The sequence below is a fragment of the Oryx dammah genome, unplaced genomic scaffold (genome assembly GCF_014754425.2).
Source record: "Oryx dammah isolate SB20612 unplaced genomic scaffold, SCBI_Odam_1.1 HiC_scaffold_24, whole genome shotgun sequence".
NCBI classification, from domain to species: domain Eukaryota; kingdom Metazoa; phylum Chordata; class Mammalia; order Artiodactyla; family Bovidae; genus Oryx; species Oryx dammah.
The window spans coordinates 38,290,398-38,313,845 of record NW_024070208.1 but is presented as its reverse complement, the minus strand read 5'-3'; the positions used below and the strand labels follow the sequence as shown (position 1 = coordinate 38,313,845).

The 23,448-nt window shown below is 35.9% G+C and overlaps 1 pseudogene; it reads right to left on the bottom strand.

The window, feature by feature from the left end:
- Window positions 1-938: 938 nt before the first annotated feature.
- Window positions 939-23,448, bottom strand: part of LOC120883227 — a 105,841-nt pseudogene continuing 83,331 nt past the window's right edge.

Below are 23,448 nucleotides of genomic sequence, written 5' to 3'. Positions count from 1 at the left end.
TTCTGGTATATACTTATACCACTATTCCATCAATTGTGCTGCTCCCCACCTGGTTCTTCACAAATAGAAAATCATTGCAAAGTAGGGGCAAGTATTTGCAAAGACAAACAAAAGTCCCCAGCTTATTATAAGCATGAATGTGTGGTGGAATTTCCTCCTAAGCAATGGGCTTTCAAATTGTTAAGAATCACCAGAACTGAGTATGTCAAGATATTTTGCCATTTATTTATATCTAAGAAAGGATTGATAATTAGACTAGTGTTCAATTTGGGGGTAGGTTGAGGGGAATTCAGCCATTTGAAAAATGACCATCTTAAAAAAAATGACCACCAAAAATAGGTTCACTAATTTTATTTTAAAAATCATAAATTGTTTCTTACAAAAGAGCATTGCATTCTGCACACTGCTCTGAATAGAAGCCAGAGACATATGGACTACTGTTACTTTTCCTCCCTGTCCCACCACCCCAAATGTTACAGTGACCACAAAGCAAAGTGTTCACAATAATTATATGGGCAGGGGTGGGGACCTCTTTAAACCACCAACAATGAACAAACATTACAATTCACTGCACTCTGCTGCTGTTTCAAAATTTCAGTGTTAGTTTTTGGACACCCTCCCCCACCCCCAACCCTGTTTTGTAAGGAACTAAAACATTACATCTAGTGAAAAGCAAAGATTTTACCACATCTCAAATGCATAGTACCTATGAAGCGGAGGAGTGTTGGCTTTTTAAACAGAAGCAGATTAAAGAAAAAAAAAAAAAAAAGATGCAGGACTCCTTCAGTTCTTCACTGCTGCTGCTAGGTCGCTTCAGTCTGTCTACTCTGTGTGACCCCATAGACGGCAGCCCACCAGGCTCCTGGGTCCGCAGGATTCTGTAGGCAAGAGTACTGGAGTGGGCTGCCATTTCCCTCTCCATCAGTTCTTCACTAGTCTTAGAAAAACTTTCTAGAATACTGCTTCACACTGATCTGCAGCAAATACTGTGCATCCTGTATCTGGTCCTGTGTTCCTGTAATGGCAACGATCTGATCTTTGGATCCTTCTAAAGGCTCCTCAATTTTTGCAGAAGCTTTTGACTCATGACTGATTTGTTTAATCCACTTACCACCTTTGCCAGTAAGATCCAGCCAAATCTTTGGGAATAGTTACTTGTGTAGTAATAATAGGTCCACCAAGATCACCATATGAGGCACGACCCCCTGCATAGGAATAATCACATCCAGAGCCACCCTGAGGTTCAGAAGCCATCTGCCACTCTGATGGGCTCCATGTGTCTATTGCAGAGTCCCAGGTTTCATCAGCACTGAAACTAATCATGCCATGGTAATGGTCTCCAGGTCTTCCTCTTCTGTAATAGGCCATTAGACCTCCTCTAGGTGGTGGTGGAAGAGGAAAATTCCGAACTCTACTACCACCCTGACCACCTCTTCCAGAAGAGGGTGAAGGAGGTCCTTGACGAGGTCTCATATCATCATAATCTCTTCTGGAAGGAGGCATAGGACCCCCACCCAGACCAGGTAGCATTCCATCAAAGCCACCTCTTCCCTGAATGGGAACTCCCACAGGACGTCCACAGCGGTCATCAAACATCATTGTAAAACCACCATAATCATAGATTTCCTCATAAAAATTGGGATCATGAGGTTGAGCATGTCCTTTGATGGGAGACTCAGATATAAGATCAAGGATGATCTTTATGCACTCTCCAAACCTATCAGGTTTTCCTCCAATAAGAACGACTCTGTCAGTGGATTGAGGACAACATTCCTGGAAAAGCTTGACTGTTGTCTAAGTGTTCTCCCGAAGTTCTTTGATTTTAGCACCTTGGACTCCAATAATTCCTCCTGCCAGGCTCTGATGAATCAACAACCTTATCTCACAGTAAAAGTCGCTTCCTTTATAGTGTTGGCAATTTAAGCATTCCACTACATCAGATTTCAGCGGGAGCTGGCTGGTTGCAGTGGGTGATGGCAACTGCAGGCTATCTTCCAAGGTAGGGATGATTTTCTTCAGAATTTCTCCAGTCATTTCAATATCAACACTGATACTCAATATGCACTGGGGGTCACTGCTGTCTAGGACTGAAACACTGGCAATTGTAGTCTGTACGGAGAGCCTTAATATTTTTGCCTCCTTTTCGTATCACTGCCCCAGCATTCTTGCTCTGAAGCAGAATGCATAATTCAACCATCTCATCAGTGTTTCTAGATCTTTTAAAAGCTTGTTCCTCTTCCATATTTTCAGCAAGGCATTTACCAAATTCGACACTGGTTTTGGTAAAGATTTCCTCTGTTCATTTTCTATTTTCTTGTATTCAAAGGACAAACCAATCAGTTATTAAATATATCGTTCTAGGGAAGAACTGAAGTGTTCTGGGCGGGACCAACTGACACCCTAGTGCTGTAGTAGCCCTGCAAGGATACCGTCCCTGTGCCACAGTGTTTCTTCAGCCAGTCACAGCGAAACAGAGAACATAGTTTCTAGTTTTTATTTACTTATAACTCAGATAACTCTATTGTTTAGTGTGTTCATATTAGTGTTAATATCCTCTTTGTGGCAATCTATATACACACTGGGGAATTATTCCCCAATGAAACATGTCTGCCCTACAATATAATTAAAGAAGAGATGCAATTATCTTATAGAAATCCACTTAAATATACCAATTTTTTGTACTTTCATCTAAATTCCATTGACTTTTATACCTTTAGCTTTCTTTAGGATCTGATCAACACACTTTTTTCTTAGAGGAGGAGTTTTAGAAAATTTTTGATGTTATTTCTGTTGCTGTTTCCTGTCCATTTTATCTACTTTTAAATAAAAAGCTTTAGGATCCCCAGAATGGCATTGAGCCAAGGAGGCCAAGCCCTTTGGCCTAACTGTTATACCAAATCATTGCTTGCCAGATATCTCAGTGTAAATTTTTCTAGCCCCTTTAAACATATATTTTAAAACTGGGGTAAATTGAAAGACTTGCTTGGCTTTTAACATGGGGTACCAGTAGCTGGTCCTTTTTGGCCTATTTAACCTGAAGTAGTGTAGGATATCAAATTTTGTTTTAATCACATAAATGTCCATTTTATTTATTCCATTCTAGATAGCCATCCAAAGAGTGCTGTATTTGTTTGAGATAAGTCCTTTTAAGAAAGTTCTACCTTGTTGGAAATTATAACTAGACTTACCTTGCAAGTTTTTTTCCTGTTGACATTATAATTATTCTAATGCTCTTAACATTCAAAAAATGAAGATCACAGTGTCCAGTCCTATCACATCATAGCAAATAGATGGTGGAAATGTGGAAACAGTGTCAGATTTCATTGTCCCAGGCTCCAAAATCAATGTGGATGGTGACTGCAGTCACAAAATTAAAAGATGCTTGCTCCTTGTAAGAATAACTATGGTAAACCTAGACTGTGTATTAAAAAGCAGAGACATCACTTTGTCAACAAAGGTCTATGTAGTCAAAGATGTTTTTTTCTAGTAGTCATGTATGGATGTGAGAGTTGAACCATAAAGAAAACTGAGTGCCTAAGAATTGATGCTTTCAAATTGCAGCTCTGGAGAAGACTCTTGAGAGTCCCTTGGACAGCAAGGAGATCAAAGCAATCAATCTTAAAGGAAATCAGTCCTGAATATTCATTGGAAGTACTGATGCTGAAATTCCAATACTTTGGGGACCTAATAGGAAGAGCTGACTCATTGTAAAAGACCCTGATGATGGGAAAAACTGAGGGCAAGAGGAGAAAAGCAACAGAGGACAAGTTGGTTGGGTGGCATCACTGACTCAGTAGACATGAGTTTGAGCAAACTCAGGGAGAAAGTGAAGGATAGGGGAAGCCTGAAGTGCTGCAGTTCATGGAGTCACAGACAGTTAGACCAAACCTGGCAACTGAGCAACAGTAAATGCTCTTATTGACATCTGTAAGACACATTGAGGGGTTTTGCAGGTGGCACTAGTGGTAAAGAACCCACCTATCAATGCCAGAGGTATGAGACATAGGTTTGATCACTGGGGGTTGGGAAGACCCCCTGGAAAAAGAAATGGCAACCCATCTCAGTATACTTGCCTGGAGAATCCCATGGACAAGGAATCTAGTGGGTTACAGTCCATGGAGTAGCAAAAAGTCCATGTATGACTGAGCAACTAACACTGACACTGTCAAGACCAATTGAGGGGAAGCAAAGACCACAAAGGAACCTTCCCAAACTAGTTTTTCTTACTCCTCTTAAACAACAGAAGGTGTTTTTGTTTGTTTGTTTTGTTTTTGAAATATAGCTGTTTATAATGTGAGCACTCTAGAGTCACTAATTAGTTTCTCCAGTTTTAAAGGATTTATCATTTGGTTATCAATAAAATATATATCAATAGAGATTTAAACCATTAAGACACAAAAGATTGCTCCATAAGAGAGTGGGGGAGGATGTAACCTAAATCCAGAGAATTTACTCCCAAAAATAGTATGGCAAGAGCCAAGTTTTCAAAAACATAAAGAAATAAAACACACAAATACAAAATGTCCTGGGAAGATCAGTTAGAACATTTTCATCTCAAAGACACCAAGAAATGGAAGTTTGCCCCTAGAAGACCTTTGTTTAAGGTTTTACTGGCTTTTAGCCTTAACTGCACAGGTAATAAAAGAGTCCACTTAAGTTTTAGGGTGAGAGTTCCTTTAATTTCCAATTGAGTAAATAGTTGTAAGTTTTGTATGTACATTTATTTAGCTGGGATATTGCCAATTTCTTGTTCCTTTTTATTTTATTTAGACACCTTGATTTCCCATCTGAAATCAGTTTGTGGAGATAAAATTCCTAGTGACATCAGTGCGGTGGGCCAGTGTGTGCTGCTTGAGAGATTAACTTCTCTGATTTTGCCCCAGGGTTATTTTGGCCCATATTACTTGCCTTGGGTCTCCCAGTGGAGTATAAGATTTCCATGGTCAATCCTTATGTGCATTTCTGATCGAGCAGTTTGTTAATTACATGAGTGAGTTTCCCTATAGGAACAAGCTGAACTATGTGAGGGCTTGCCTCTACTAAGTTTCTCAGACACCTGAAACACCCATTTACAGTCAGGAGGAGAGAATCCCTTCTTCAAAGATCAGAAGGTCTCAAGCTTTCAGTTTTATTTTAACAAACTCTATTAAGGTAGCCAACTCAAGGAAAAATGACAGGCTAGTCTTCCCCCAAATAACTCACTTGCTCAGTGCTTAACTAGGCAAGTCTTCCCAGTTTCTAAACTAAGGCTAACCACTAAGTATCCAAACTGAATCTTCCCAGTGCCTTAACCCTGAGGAACATCTGCTCAGATCCTAAACTGAGCAGAACTTCCCAGTCCTTCAACTGAGGATACCCCACCCACTGTCTATACTGAGAAATCCAGATACAATTTCTCAAAAAAAAATTTCAAGGATAACTGATTCCCCAAATGAATAAAACTCAGGATCATAAACCAATATAAGAGACCCAAGAACTAGAAGAGACTCACTCAAATCCTGGACTCCCTAAGGTGATGTATAAGAGGCATAAGAGGCCTCTGTTGGTACCAAGGCTCTGGATCTTCATAGAGTTCAGAGAGAGGGGAAGAGTCTACTCTGGGTCCCTTCATGGTCACCAAAAATGTTGACTTAAAAGCAGAAAGTTATATTTTTATTTGGTGGGAATTTTTAGGACTTTAAGTCCAAGAGATAGCATTTCACGTACCCCCGAGATAACTTCTCCAAGGAGGCATGGGGAAGAGTCAGATTATACAGAGGATTGCACCACAAGTAGTCCAAACATCAAAAGATGATTGTTAATTAATGAAACCTCTGTGCAGGAGAAGAAGCAATAGTTAGAAAAATATGTGGAACAAGGCTGTATATTATAATCCTGCTTATTTAAATTATATGCAGAGTATATCATGTGAAATGTCAAGTTGGATGACTCACAAACTGGAATCAACATTGCCGGGAGAAATATCAACAACCTCAGATATGCAGATGATACCACTTAATGGCAGAAAGTGAAGAGAAACTAAAGAGACTCCTGATGAAGGTGAAAGAGGAGAGTGAAAAGGCTGGCTTAAAACTCAACATTCAAAATATGAAGATCGTGACATCTTGTCCCATCACTTCATGGCAAAGATTTGGGGGAAAAGTGACAGACTTTATTTTCTTGGGCTCCAAAATCAATATGCATGGTGACTCTAACCACAAAATTTAGAGACACTTGTTCCTTGGAAGAAAATGTAGGACAAAACTAGACAGTGTGTTAAAAAGCAGAGACATCATGTTGCCAACAAAAGTCCATCTAGTCAAAGCTACGATTTTTCAGTAGTCATGGCTGGATGTGAGAGTTGAACCATAAAGAAGGCTGAGTGAGTGAGTGACTGAAAGTCACTCAGTTATGTTCAACTCTTTGTGACCCCATGGACTATCCATGGAATTCTCCAGGCCAGAATACTGGAGAGGGTAACCTTTTCCTTCTCCAGGGGATATTCCAAACCTGGGATCAAACCCAGGCCTCTCACATTGCAGGCAGATTATTTGCCAGCTGAGCCACAAGGGAAGAAAGCTGAGTACCTAAGAACTGATGCTTTAGAATAGTGGTGCTGGAGAAGACTCTTGAGAGTCCTTGAACAACAAAGAGATCAAACAATCAATCCTAAAGGAAATCAAACCTGAATATTCATTTCAAGGACTGATGCTGAAGCTGAAACTGAAGCTCCAATACTTTGGCCACCTGATGCAAAGACCTGACTAATTGGAAAAGATCCTGATTCTGGAAAAGATTGAAAGCAGGAGGAGAAAGGAGTGACAGAGGAGCAGACTGTTGGATGACATCACTGACTCAGTGGACATGAGTTTGAGCAAGCTCCAGAAGTTGATGAGGGACAGAGAAGCCTGGTGTGCTACAGTCCATGGGGTTGCAGAGTCAGGCACAACTTAGTGACTGAAACACATCAACAGCAACAAAATGAAAACCAGATATCTCAAGTTAAAGAATTTCGCACTTTCTATGTATAGCAAGATGCAAGAGTCTAAGTTCAATGTAATCATTCCTTGTGTGCATATCTCAAGCTATTCTGCATTTTTCACATCCTCCCAAGCTAAATAGGGAGTAGCTGCAGCTTAATGGCTGCTGGATAGCAGATATTGTTCTCCCAACTGGGCATCCTCTGGGCTCAGAAATTCACATTTTAAGACATAGGATCACTGATGGCTGTGACATACTTGTTTACTGACATGGCAGGAAATACTCCATTTCTCAATGGTTTCAATTACTGGGAAATGTTAATGTCAATATACTGGCTTTCCTAACAGCTCAGTTGGTAAAGAATCCACCTGCAATGCAGGAGACCCCATTTCGATTGCTGGGTTGGGAAAAGCCACTGGAGAAGGGACAGGCTACCCACTCAAGTATTCTTGGCCTTCCTTTGTGGCTCAGCTGGTAAAGAATCTGCCTGCAGTGCGGGAGACCTGGGTTTGATCCCTGGGTTGGGAAGATCCCCTGGAGAAGGGAAAGGCTACCCACTCCAATATTCTGGCCTAGAGAATTCTATGGGCTGTATAGTCCATGGGTTGCAAAGAGTCAGAGACTTCACTTCATGTGTATTTTCATATAATTCTCACACCATTTATATATAATATTATTGCATGATTCAAACAATATATATATATGTATATATATGCACACAATCTCTATAATGATATATATAACAACCTCAGTCTTATGCCTATGTTTTCCTAATTCCAACTTGTTCTCTATAATCAACGATATTTCCAAAATCAAAATTTTGATCTCTGTTTATTCTTGTGTGAAGACTTCCAAATCCCTGTTAATCCTGGTTAAGGCAAAATACATAGTATATCTTATATTCAAATGACTTTACTGGGATCCCTATTTAAGTTGTTTTAGACTCATATATATATATATATATATATACACACATATATATATATAAATTTCACTTTCTAGAAAATACATCATTTGATTTTCTGTGTCCCTTTACTATTTTTTTTCATTTTGCTGGAAATACCTATCTGCTTCCATTCAGGTTTCGCATATTAGTCTAATATCCCTTGCCAATATTGATCCTACATTAGTAGGTAAAGCAGACATCATTCTTGTTCTCATGGAGTTTCTCTTCTCACAATTAAGTAGGACTTAGGAGTTATAAACAGACAAAATCATTCTTTTAAAATTGGAGATATTCAAAGATAATATTGAGTTAAGTGCAAAATAAGGTGATAGTAGTTAAAGAATAACTTCTGGTAGAGATAACCTAAATTATGACCTGAAGGAATGAAAAGAGTTGGCTACCTTAAAAGGTATAGAGAAAATCAGACATAAAGTATCTGAAATGGGAAAGAACATAGCATATACTAGAGTCAATCAGAGAACTACTGATTCTAGAAGATAGTGAGCCATGGAGAGAGTAAAGTGACAGTAGAGAAGCAAAAGTAGGCCAGACAAGAAACAGTCCCATTGTCTATTTTAGTCTAAGTCAATGAGAAATATTGGACAGATAAGTGGCATGACCTCATGTTTTGGTGTTCTGAAGAGAGTAGTTTGGAGAAGAGCAAGAATGACAGAAAAGTCAAATATAGTAGAAGAGTCATACTTGACAGAAAACAAAACAAAAATATATATATATATATACACACATATAAAAGGGCTTGTTTCTGCTAGTTTAAGACCTGAATTTTATGTTCATGCAGTTAATGGTTCTCTAGCCATCTCTTTATGTGATTTGATTTTTTTGTCCTAAGAAAATTTAGCTAAGTTTTGAGTTTCAACAATCATTTAAAAAAAAAATAGACACTGTAAAAGATAGATAAAAATGCTTGATAAAGAAAGATATTTGAGTTTGAGTGTTGGAATATTTTCAGTCACAGATAAATTAAGATGTAGAAGAGTAAGGAACTAAGTATATTTACAGTACACTTATGAAAATGATCATGTAACATAGAATCTATGCTATAAAAGGTTAAGCTAATTGAACTGATATATTAGGTGAAAGAAATGACGGGCTTGATGGATTAGACACTGATGAATTCACAGTTTTGTAGCATTGAAAATCCAAAGCACATGAACTTGAGTACTGAGTGATGGTTCTCAACGAGTATGTGTGCATGCTTTTAGTTGCTCAGTCATGTCCAACTCTTTGCAGCTCAATAGACTGCAGCCTTCCAGGCTCCTCTGATCATGTGAAATACTTGAATCCTAGAATCCTAGGTGGTATTGTTACTAGAGATCATGGACTCTGTGGTTTGTAATTGAGGGTGAGTTGTTGAGATTGTATATAGGAAAAGCTGGAAATGAAAAATATAAACTCTTGGGTGAATCCTCCTCATTGAAGTTGAAGACATTGATGTCACAGGAATAGTGGAAGAGAAGAATAATGAATAAGGTATTCTTAAATCTCCCATGTAAGGATTACAAAGGGATCAGTAGATCTGTGAATTCCTGCATTGGAGAAAGGAAGAGAAAACAGATCTTTAAATAAAGGGTAACCTTTTAAGCACACAGTTTTACAGAATGGAAGTGGAGAAATGGTTTGTGTGTAATAATTGAAATCAAGGGGAACAGTTATCTCAATTGTTGGCTATGAGATATTTAAGACAAAAAAAAAAAAAAAACTCCATGGAAAGAGTTGCAAGGAATTCTTATAATTTTTTCTAATTACTCTGCATTTTATTTAGAGTTATAAAATCTATCAATATGCTTCAGTTTGCAAATTGTTATTTGAATAAAGAGCATATTTTATACATTTTACCAAGATTGTTGGTCAGCTTGTTTTATTTTCTGTCTACAATTTTAAAACTTAGAGAAAACTTTGTTTTCAGTCATACTTTTAATAGAGGATAAAAATCTGAGTTGCACTGTGTATTTTTTCACTAATGTTAGTTCATTACTCTCTTAATTCACAATTCTCAATAAAATGACCTTCCTTTCATTGTTTTATTGTATTGTGTTTTGCTTCAGATAATCTATTATTCAAAGCATATCCTATTAAGCATAATTCTTTGTAACCTGGGTTGCCTTTCATGATAAAAGGTTCATTCATCTTACAAGAAATGATTTTGTACTTATTGTATATAAAGCATTATGCTACATTCAACCAGCTGAGGAAAATACAAAGGCACTGCTCTGTGATGAAAGAGACTACAGTGTAACTTGACTCATCTTTAAACCTTCTTTCTTCGAGAGAACTTAAGTGCTTTAGTCCAATTTTCATAATTAGAGTTAGAATATCATGATTAGAATTTTGACTGACAGAGAAAGTCCCAGAGACATTATTGATAATGAAATAGTTCTTATCAGGTGCTAGGAACTAGGCTAAATATTTTTCATTTGTTATGACAAAAGCATCATACTTATAACAACAGTATGAGTGGGGTGCTACTATTCAAATCACCATTTTCGCTATGAAATTACTAATGCTTATTTATCATGATGTAATATGTCCAAAATAATGTCAGTAAGCGACTCAGGTCACAAAAATAACATCAGTCTGTTAAAAAACTCCATATATCTAACAATTACTCTCAATAACTACTTGCAATTATTTCTACTTTCTTGTATTCACTTGGTAGACATCATCTCTATTTGTTGTACTTTAATATTTGGGCCATTTTAATATATATGTGTGAGATAATTTTTAAAATATATGTCATTTTCACATATATTTTTCAAAATTAAGTATGACAATGATAATATATATTCAATCAATTTATAAAATTAAGAACCAAAAGATAAAAAGTCAAATAGAACATCAAGGTGTTGAAAATGAGCTTTGTGAGATATTTCTTTCCTCTCTTTCTCTCTCACTTATTTCATTTTTTGCCTCGGATACTTGATCTCATCTAGCCTAGCATTCATTTGCCTGGAAAATATATAATTAAAAGTCAAGTGTTAATCGTTATGTGTATGTGTGTGTGTGTTCAGTTGTGTCCAACTCTTTGAGACCCAATGTACTATAGCCTGCCAGGCTCCTCTGTCCATGGAATTTTCCAGGCAAGAATACTGAACTAGGTTGCCATTTTCTCCTCTAAGGTATCTTCCTGATCCAGAGATCAAACCCTCATCTCTTGTGTCTCCTGCATTGGCAGGCAGATTCTTTACTACAGTGTCACCCAGGAAGCCTGTTAATCATTATATTATTACTTAATTAAATGCCAAGATAATTGTGACAACTCAGTTTCATAAACTCTATGTACTGAATGAGTAGTTTGCTAATGGTAGTAGTGTGTTTAGTCGTAGTATAAGTAGTAGTGTGTGTATGCACCGGGTGGCAGTGTGGGGTTAGTGTAGCTACGCTCTCCCTTTGTCCTGCATTTCTGTCCTTCTGTTTCTAGTTGTCGCTAAATTCGAGTAGGAGATTTTTGTAGAAGCATTCCCTTGAGATTTGAAACCTGATTTTTAAAAGAAAAGGAATAGTTTGCAAAAGAAAGAAGCAGGTATAACATGGATATATAATACTACTATATTATATATATAATATATATTATTATATATAATATAATATATTATATATAATATATTTATATAATGTTATATATCAATATATATTTATATTATATAATAATATTATATTATATAAAATATCATATATTATATATATTTATATAATTTATTTAGAGGCCTAAATAGTTTAAAAAGTAATTTCTCCATAACAGTTGTAGATGACCGAGGTCCCCTTAAAAAATAAAGAATAGTAATGCCCTTTGAAAAGTAAGAAGTTAACTTTGCTATGTGTATAATTTTTTTCTTTGATTCTACTAAAACTTGCTGTATTTCTTGGGAAATTTATTTTTTTTCCTCTGAAATTCCATTTCACCTTTTAATTATATGGTCAATTTTGAACTACATATTTAATGTAGTAACTAAATAGCAACTCTGGCTGACAAAAGAATGTGAAAACCAGAGTCATCCAACATGTGCAGCACAAATAATTCATTTTTAGAACTCAAAGAGGCAAGGAAGGTTGCTCGTAAGTGTTTCATACTGATTATCAGAAGAACTGATGATTGGAAAAAGCTTTCTAAAAACAGGACACTACAACCTAAATATTGCCATGGAGATAGTAGCTGGCATAGCAAAAGAATAATTGCAAAGAAAAATATGCCAGAGTTTATTGGGGGAAAGATGGAAGGACAATTACATGAAATAAAGTAATTGGAAAGAATGTGTGATTTTCACTTAAAAAAAGGTGAGGAATAAGGTGAGCAAAGCTAGAGTGGTGACATATTTGTAGTATCATGGTTAAACAAAGTTAGAGAACATGGAAAGAAATACTAGAGATATGAGAAAAGTTAAGGTGATAATTGAATGATGTAATGTTAATACATTCAAAGTTATGAGTAATAAAACACTGAAAGGACTATATCAAAAATAATATGTACTATAAGAATAGATTGTATAAATATATTTTAAAAACTATTGTCCAGTATATTGTAAAACAAAGATTGAAGGAACTCTAAAGGACTTATGAAGTTTGTTAAAATTCTTCAAACATGTGAATTCTAATTTACTCTTGAAGTTGTCTGGTAAATATTAACTCCTTATACATCGTTATCTTTATATTGTTGTTTTTCTAAGTGACCACACCTAAATTGATTGAAATGTTAACTTTTAAAAGAATTTATATGTCTTAAAATGGATTTCTTACTGAAAAAATCATGCCATTTATGATGAAGTTACTCATTAGAAGTCATTTGGTCAAGGAAAATTTGCCTAGCTCTTTAACAAACACAGTCCACGGCATCACTTTGAGAAACATGGGCCAAATTTCTTCATTTTCTCAACCTTCATGAATATTTCTAACAGCGTGTGAAAATATAGAAGAGACTCATTCTTCCTTAAAACTTACTTTGCTGTGTTTGATAGGCTTGACATTTTCTTCAATACTCAAAAATATATGGAGATAGAAAAGCATTCATTTTTTCTGAAAAAGTTGGAAATTGTATCAAAATTTGGTTGATTCTACTCTAAAGAAGCCTACAATTACCTAATCTTGGCTACGAGAAGTCATGACCAAGTTAACAGAAAGTAGAAGAAGAAGAAGAAAAAAAAAAGCTTTCTTTCTGAATGTATCTTGAAATCTCAGGGTTTTTTTTTTTTTTTTTTTTTAATCTGCAGTATATATTTACTTTATCAAAACATCATCCAAACTTGTGGAAATGTCATTGACAAAAGCATGGGAGGAAATATTATGCTATTTGTGTGTAACCTGTTTAGAATGTTTTTATTCTCCTTCCCTCTTGGCTCAGTCTGTAAAGAATCTGCCTGCAATGTAGGAGACCTTGCTTCAATTCCTGGGTCAGGAATATTCCCTGGAGAAGGAAATGACATCCCATTCCAGTATTCTTGTCTGGAGAGTCCCATGAGGACATAGGAGCCTGGCAGGTTACAGTCCATAGGGTTGCAAGAGTCGGAACTACCATCATTCTCCATATAATCACCCACACAAATAAGGTAGGATATATGAAGCCATTCTATGGTAGATAGAAACATAGATCTGAATGGTGAAATTCCATGACACTCCCCAGCTACAAAGTGGCCATCTGGTGAATTCCATATGTGATTATGTATATTCTTGGATTATCCTTAAAGTGAGAGCCAAATATCCATTTAGGGGATGTATAAATAAAACTATTAAAACATTTTATTACAGTGTTTTATGAGTTATAATTCTATAAATTACCATTTTAACAGTCATGTTCTTATTTATAATTATTCCCTTACTCCCAAATATGTAAAAATATTTTGCTTTTTATATCACTTGAAAACATCCCCTTTCTTCTATTTAATTAATAAAGTCAAAGAGAAAAAAAATAGTTGCTTACTTTTAAAGAGTAATTCTGTAGTCTTTGAAGTAATATTTATCCCTGCAAAGATCATTGTTTTAGTACATGATTTTGTTGTGGGAAAAGAAGGCAGATGACCGAATTTTTCTTTACAAGCTCAGTCAAAAGTTTGCTCAAAAAACCAAAACAGAACAGAATCTAAGTCCCATGACTGTCTATGTAAACAGTAAATGTGTATTGAGGTCCAATTAAAACCTTTCTAAGGATTAAGTACATTAAATAATCAAGATGGCATTGCATCCACAGTCACTATCATCTTTATTTCAAAATAAGAATAAACTATATTTATGCTATATTCTCCCAAATATTTCCTAAGAACATCTGCTTATATCAAGACTATTTGTTTTGGTTCTTACTAGCTTATACATTAATTTCCACAAAATATATTTTTAAAGTCAGGTGAAACTTTGAAATTATCTCAGTGGAAAAGATATATATAAGTATAGTTGAGGATCGATACATTGCAGATGTCAGTCTCATTAAAATCCTCTGATGCTCTTTTACAGCTGCTAGTATGGTTTTTGTATACAAAATTTGCTGGTAATGAATTTATGTTATAGGATGAAAGATTCCCAGGTTGTAAGTTAGCATTTTGCAGCTTCACTCAGGTTTCCCCCCATCTCTTAATAAACCATCTGAGTATCTCATAATTATAGCACTAGCAGTGGCATCCTTTAAATTTTGATTACTCATGGATTTGAAATATGTTTAAAATTAAAGTGAAGAATATAGCACAAAACTAAATAGAAAACATAGAAAGTAAAAAAAAAAAAAAAAAACCTAACTGAAACATAAACCTACACTTTAAGCTTGGAATAGCAACAATGACTAAAAGTAAATGGAAGACTACAACTGGAAGCATTTATCAACTTATTTTGATTGTACAATGATAAACGATTTTATAGATGACTGGAGTCATTGTTGTTTTTAAGTTGTCATGTAGCTCTTTAATAAGAGTCTGAGAAATGTATGGGATACCTTATGACAAATGTCACTGAAATAATGCATAGCACCTACTCTGTTGCCCTCACTATTTAATTTTATGATATTAAATCTCCCTATTAGAGTGAAGACATAACATGGCTGAGGTATAGTTCACACTTTTCTGTCTGGGTCACAAACCCATCCAGTATACATTTTCCTGGTCCTCAATGGTTTAAAAATAATGGAAATACTTGGGAGTTGTCAGAATTCCCACATTGATTACTTGGTCTGTGAGGTAAGAATTCCTATGATAGAGAAGGCAACATGGAAGCCTATGATACTTCTTTCACCCTGATCAGGATATTGAATTAAAAACAGAATCCTGGGATGAATGGCAATGAACCCATAAGATTCAGGGTACATGTTTCCCATCATGACCACATTTAATCACTGTCTTTCTCACCAGAAAAGCAGGATAGATATTGGAAGTTAGCTGAACTTCTGGACACTCAACCAATTAGTGACCCTAATTGCAATTATAAACATATTGTCTTTATTAGAATAAGATAACATGGCCTCAGGTACAGATAAAAAACATTCCATAAGGGAGAAGACTAAGTTTTGATTAACAAAAGACAGAATCTAGTATACATTGATAGTCTTGTCTGAGGGTTATATTATTTCTCATCTTCTGTAAATTATCATACAAAGAACCATCTACATATTCTGATGGGATCATGTTAACTGACAATGAGCAAATGTAACAAGTAGTCTTAGAAGCCTTGTGTAGGAATGTATAATTTACAGGGTGGAAAATGAAAATATAAAAGATCAAGAGTAATATTTGCAGGTTAGTAAGTTAGTTCATTCTAGGCACTCACTGCTGGTAAAATTGTAGAACTAAGGATATTCTACATTGCTAGTGAGATTGTGAGTTGACACAACCACCCTAAAGAACAGCTAAAGTTTCTTATAAACATACTTTCTGCTTGACCTTGATATTCCACTCCTGGGTATTTACTCTAGAGAAATGGAAAATTCACACAAAAACCTGAAAACAAATATTTACAGCAGTTCTATTTATAAGTGTACCAAATTCACTGGAAATTGCCCCCAAATTCTTCAATTGGTGAATGAATAAACAAACTGTAACATATCCATACAGTGAAACTTTTCTTGGCAATTAAATGGAATGGACTATTTACAATAGGGACAGTTTGGATAAATCTCAAAGACAGTATCCTGATCAGAAGAAGTCAATTTCAAAGTTACATGCTGTATAATTCCATTTATATGACATTCTCAAAAAGACAAAATCATGGTGCTGAAAAGCATATGGTGCTATATATTATGGATTGGGGAAAACTTTAGTAAAGGAATTTTGGGTAAGTGATGGAACTGTTCTATATACTGACTTTGATGTTTACCACACAAATATTAGGGCTTCCCTGGAGGCTCAGCTGGTAAAGAATCTACCTGCAATGTGGGAGACCTGAGTTTAATCCCTGGTCTGGGTTGGGAAGAGCCCATGGTGAAGAGAATGACTAACATCTCTAGTATTCTGGCTTAGAGAATTCTGGCTTGGAGAATTCCATGGACTGAATAGTCCATGAGGTCACAAAGAGTCAGACATGACTGAGTGATTTTCACTTTTCACTTTCACGCAAATATTAAAGTTCATAGACCAAAATAAGTAGAATTAATCATCAAAAATGTTTTTTATTTAAAAAAAAATTACAAATTGTATCTCTCTCCCCCCAATTGGTAAGAATTTAGCTCAAGCCTGACCATCCTCTTTCACTTCTGGAGAAAACATGCTCCACATAAGGACATGCTCCACAACTGATCTGGCCTACCACAAAGTGATAAGCAAAGCTGCCAACTTTGAATTTTGCTTATTACAGGAAAGAGCACTGAAGCAAGCCTATTTTATGGTATAAGCAACTTCTCAACTTGGGCTATATTACCTGACACACTTTAAGGTACTAGAAGATAAACTTCTAGTGTATACAGTAAGGTAATTTGTAGAGTTTATGGCAAGGTCTTAGAGGAAGGACTGTCTGGAGACCCTTCCTCCAGTGGGCCTTGGTTCTTGATAAGGACACCAAGAAGAATCTAAGGTCTTCTGCCTTGCAAGAAAGTTCATTAACAATAAGGAAAGAAAGAACAATAAGGAACAAAGACTTGGACACACCTAAGCACATACAAAGAATGAACAAAGAGAATACCTCAAGAGAGAGGTGGGCTGTGCCAAGGGACAAAAATGGCCCTGAAGAGCTGGGGTACAGTGTTTTTAGGGAAGGATTATTTGCATAATCAAAGGGGGTAATTGATTGACAACTTTGATTGACAGCTATAGGTTATATAACAGGATGATCTACCACACACTTCTTCCCATAATTCTGACGATTATAATTACATATTTGTATTCATGGAATATTTATGAGCAGTTAATGAATACAATGGTCACAAAAATTAACTTTAATACAGTATAGTGTGAGGTGTGTGCATATGTTAAAGTAGAGAAAATCCCCCCAGTTGGTGGGTAGGGGTTTTATAATGGTCTTTTGACTATTTCGGGGAGCTAGTGGTAAAGAGCCCCCCTGCTAATCCAGGGGACGTAAGAGACACGGGTTGGATCCCTGGGTCAGGAAGATCCACAGGAGGAGGGCATGTTAACCCATGCCCACATTTTTGCCTGGAGAATTCATGGACAGAGGAGCCTGGTGGGCTATAGTCAGTAGGGTTGCAAAGAGTCAGACACGACTGAAGCAATTTAGCACGCACTACTATTCTTGGAGTACTAATGGACATATTAAGGGCAGGGCTGGTAAATTTCTTGGTGGGATTAGGCAGCTGTTGGATGGTCAGCTGAAAGGGCCACCTTTCCTTGCTCTCAGCTAATTTCCTGCCTATCAGTTTCAACAGAAAAATCATAGTGCAAAATCCCAGATTATGGAGCAAGGCTATGCCATCTGATATAGATAATTAAGTACCTTTAGAAAACATTAGTTGCCCTAGTACTAGATTTTGGCAGACAAGGTCAACCTCATGGGGGAACATGAAGTATTCACACTTTCAAAACTTCCCTTGATGAACTGGGATCTTCTAGACCCTAGAGTCATGAAGCTGAACTAGCCCAGCAACAATCTGTGGGAAAATAGAAGTACTCTATCAGGATCAGGCATGAGCAGCGAACATCATGCATAAGCTACATGGGCAAATAACCCAGACATTTAGGCCGCTCACCACAATCTCAATTATATCAGCACTTCTTCAAAAGATTTATGAATGAATCAGCATGTGTGCATGTACATGTGAATGTGTGTGTGTGAGAGAGATAAATGTATGTGTATGTTAGTTTTGGTATTAGAATAATGCTAGCCTCATAGTATGAGTTAGAAAGTACTTCTATTTTCTGGAAGTGTTCCCAAAGAAGTGTTGTGTTTTCTTTCTGTACTGTTTGGTAGGATCTACTAGTAAAATGGTCTTGGATTCAGATTTTCTCTTTAGAAATCTTTTTAACCACAAGTTTATTTTTTTAATAAATATAGATTATTCTTGAGTTAGTTTCATTAGTTTGTAACTTTTAAGGAATTGGTCCATTTGTTTTATGTTGTAGAATTTAATAATATAAAGTTGTTCGTGATACTTCCTTATATTAATTTCAGTATCTGTGGGATCATTAGTGATGTGATATCTTCTGCTTCATTTCTAATATTGACAATTTTGGTCTAGCTTTTTCTTTGGTTAACTCACCAAGAGATTTATAACAATCTGTATTCTTATATTACAAAGTTTCATGGGACTTTTTAGGCAATAACATTAATTTTTAATTATAATGTGGCCTTCAAAGATCTGCTATTTCCTTCAGAGTGGTAAAAAGTGAGCTGATAAAATAATAGTCTTTTTTTTTTAATCTATGGAGTATTATTGTACATGGGAGATGTCTCAGTTTACTGAGTTTGGTGATTTGGATGTCATTCTTACCATACAGGCAAAACAAATGCTTATTTTCCCTTAAAGTTTATGGTAAATGCATGAAAATATCTCAGAATAAGTGACATTTTTATAAATCTTGACTTACTGACTGATAGTGGTAAATGGATTTTTGTGGCTTTGGATATGTAGTATAAACTCAGTTGTCTGATATGTTCAGATTAGACTTTTATAATATCCTAGTTTTTCCTGTAAAATATGGTTTCTATATGAATATCATGAATTTCTCCTTCATCTTAATTCTTGAATACTTGTGCTCTGTAAATGTGTGTCTTCTTTTTTTAACATCAGCCCTTATGGGCATGCCCTTTTCAAACCTCTTACTTCCAAATTGCATGTTAATGTAAACCATATCAATCCCCCTCTATCATTCCCTTGGTGACTCTGCTTACATTTTCAGGTCATACTTGTACAAGCATGCTTTAATTATCAATTTAGTTGCCCCTAACACATCTTACAAGGCCTACTTCTGTGTTTAGTGCAAGGGTTGACTGACAGCAAAATCAATGGGAAATTGTAAATTGATTCTGTAGTCTTTGTCCTTAAGACTGAAAATATTTTTTTTTCCAGTGACTATTACAGAAATTCTTATGAAAAAGAAGTCACTGTGACTTTCTTATTAGTTTTGTTTTTTTTAATTTACAAGTAAAATTGCAAGGGGTAAGATCCTTGCTCTGTACCCATCTGTTTCAGCATCTCCTCCCTTCTCTCCTTCTTTCCCCCTCTCCTTTCTCTCTCTCTCTAATGGATGAAATGAGATATCTACATTCTTCTTTCAAAAATATGAAAATATATTATTATAATTATTAGCACACTGTCTTCCTTCCATTTCAAATCATAAATATAATTTCAATAAAGCAAGGGAAAATATAATTATAATCATTTAAAAATGGAAATGGAAAATCAGTATTTTGTTATGTATGTAATTTATACAGGCAAACATCTAAAGTTATTTATAAAATTATATATCTAGTTGGTATATGTATTAAAATCTAATTTAATAACAAAAAGTAAATGAACTTCTTAGCACTTTCAAAGCACAAAGTTTTAAAATCCCTCATGGTCATTATGGGCTCAGATGGTAAAGAATCTGCCCGCAATGCAGGAGACCTGGGTGGAGAAGCAAATGGCTACCCACTCCTGTATTTTTGTGTGGAAAATTCCATGAATACTGGAGCCTGGTGGTCTATTGTCCATGGGGTCACAAAGAGTCAGGCACAACTGAATGACTAACATGTTCACATTTATGACCATTATGAGATCATATATTTAGTTACTCAGCTATTCATATTCAGTGCTTAAGTGGAAAGAAAGCAACAGGTTTTTTTATTAGTATTCTTATGGATAAATCAATATTCCAATGTTTTGGGAAAACATTATATGCTTTAAATGTTGCAAATAAGGAAAACAGGTGTTTCAAGAGCATACACTGAACATGATATTTTGGCTATTCATAACTTGTGTTTTGATAATGTCCTCTTCACCCTGTTGGTGAAGGAGGGATTTCTGCCCTAGGGTTAGAGAATGGCCTAACCCTAACATGACATGCAGCACCACACAGATGAGATGGACAGCCATTCATAGTCACATGTACTCACAACTCTAGGTGAAGGACACTGTATAACATGCAGGGACACATGGGAGTTGCATTCTGGAGCAGACTGAACAAGCAAGTACTATGGAAACATTCTTCATAATAACTTAGCAAGAAGTGGGATGATTCCTGGTTCCAGTGGGAAGATGTGGTTTTCTTCTTTGAATAATTCAGTAGGCTAGCAGGGAACTGAAGCCTGCTATTCAACAATAAGCAGGCACTAATCATCTCCCAATCAACCCAAGAAGGGTTATTTGGTAAGAGTGTCCTTATCCATGAGGTTGAGAGGGAGAGGGAGATTGTACTTAAGCTACCTGACACCCTCAAGATTTCACATCTCAAGGTTCAGACCTTCCACTACAACTTGCAACATGAATAGTTAGAGAGATGGAGTGATAGATAAACTTTTTACTGTAATCATGTAATCCAAAAAAAATCACATCAGTTGTCTTTTTTATTGGAAATTTAGGAAATAAGTAAGAATATGCTTCTTGCCATCTAGTTTTTCCAACATTGAATTAAAAAATAAATGTAATTGAAGTATAATTGACTTACAATGTTGTTTAATTTCTATAACCATCAGATATTTCTAAAGAATAATTTTGTATATCTTTTTGAGATTTATAGCATACACATTCTATTTTTTGTCTATAATTCTGTTTAATCCCAGTTGAATATTTAAGTAAATGGAAAAATCACTAATCCTTTTTAAAGTGCTGATAAAACACGGTGATGGTGGTATAGTCACTAAGCCATGTTTGACTCTTGAAACCCCATAGACTGTAGCCCGCCAGGTTCCTCTGTCCATGGGATTTCCCAGACAAGAATACTAGACTTGGTACTAGACTTCTCCAGAGTATCTTCCTAATCCAAGCGTTGTCCCTGTGTCCCCTATATTGCAGGCAGTCTCCTGCATTATAGGCAGATTCTTTACCACTGAACCTCCAAGAATTCTTAGGTGGTATATTATACTAGTTCTCATTTTGATTATTGCTTTCTTGTCTGGACAATGTCATTGAGTTGTGTTGTGCTTGATTTTGTTTTCTTCCAAGGTTTCCTCAGTGCTGTAATTCCTTAACTCTTATCTGCTTCAGTTTGTCTTTGACATCATATTTTAATGTTTATATTTTTCCTGCATACATTATTTTCCCAACTCTTTTCTCTCAATATATTCTGCTGTAGGAGATAGGATGAATAAAAGAAAAGCAACCCCTGACAAAGCCCTCAAAAAGAATTTATAATTATTGATGGACTGTATGCTATAAGGCATGAGACTCTTGGAACAAGTCCAGAGGGAACAGTTCATAATCTTGAAAACAAGATATGATCCTGGGGTCAAAAACTGACTCCAGAGTGTTTCCCAGCTGGTGTCTCAGAGTCACATGCTTTATGTATCTGGAGGAAAATCTGTAAATAAGAGTATTAGTTACTGATTTGTTATTAATCACTGTTTATTGGCAACTCAATGGTTAATGATCACTTTGTTCTTTGGCCCTGAAGGGCATATGAGTTATAGCTTAACTCCCTGCACATTCATTCCTTCATGGCTGAAAGTATAATAAAGCTGGTAATGGATTCAGTTTCAGCACCTTCACCTGGGAGTGGTGTTGGTTTCTCGATCCTCTCCTTTCACTGAACTCTTGTCTTGTTTCTCGTTCTCCCGTCGCATCACACTTTTTGAAACTCTGCTTGTTGAGCTGGACTCGACATTCTGCTATCAAGTAGTCATTTGCTTTTATTTTTCTTGGCAACAGCTGGTACTTATCTTGGTAAACTGAGTCCTACCTCAATCTAGTCTGAACTGGCTGGCCTGCAGGCCCTCTGTGAGGCTGTTATTCTCTGGTCTTCCTTCTTCTTCTTCTTCTTTTTTTTTTTGTCTTTTTCTTGTTGGAAGAGGCAAAAGAAGTTGTTTTTTTATTCTCAGCTTACCCACTGTTAAACATTCACTTAAGTGTCTTTTAACTTTTTTTTCATTATTGCCCAGCTAAGAAGGATGCTTTAAACATTTTCTGCTAATGTCCCTTCAACACATAGAATTTTAATACTACAGATATAATATGTTTTAATCAGAAAATGAGTAAGGCATTTTTTCTTCCCCAGGAACTAATTTTCACCCTCTTGGGAATGATTTTGTTCTATCACAAATGCATTATCTTCTCTACTGTTTAGGTGCTCAGTCATGCTTGACACTTTTGCAACCTCATGGACTGTAGCCCAAGAGGATCCTCTGTCTATAGAGTTTCCCAGGCAAGAATATTGGAGTAGGTTGCCATTTCCTTCTCCAGGAGATCTTCTTGACTCAGAGATTGAACCTATGTCTCTTGTGTCTCCTGCAATGGCAGGTGGATATTTTAGCACTGGGAAGACCCCATCTATTCTATTACATTGCAATAAATCCAGCAACTTTCTGAGAAAAACAGAATGATAATTATTTTCAATAATATATTAAAATATATTGTATAGAGGGTTTATTTAAGTTTAAAAATCCTACTCCTTCCACTACCATAAAAACATTTCATTATACTTACAAGCTAAGCAGATCTTTAAAAAATAAAAAAAGGAAAAGAAACATAAAAATAGATAAAGAGCAATAGAAAGGGAAATATGAGATACTTATGGCCAAGCAGATATTTCAAAACTATAGGTAAGGTTTTATTTTTTTATTAGGGAGATGGTTCCTTGCTGTTCACTTTATTATTAAATTGTTATGCCACTAATCTGCTGTGTTGTCAGAAAAGGGATTTCTATATTTACTCTATAACTGACTTCAGTCTGACTTCGGCCTCCTTCATTCTGTCATGCTTGCTTAATTTCAGACTGTTATTCAACAGCTGTGCACAGCTATGTCCCTAAAGTTTGCTAAAGTATTGAAAGACTGCCATACTGGTAAATACTTGCTGCTATGAGCTCCTGAGTTGCCTCCCACTGTGTGGTTTGTTGAATCACCTTTCTTAATATCCAAAGTTTTTCTAAGATTAGCATGTAAAGGGTTAATGCTTGGCATAATAGATGCTTTCCATGACCCTGTTCTGGGACTGGAATACTGTCTATCCTGGTTGATTGCTAAACATTGCT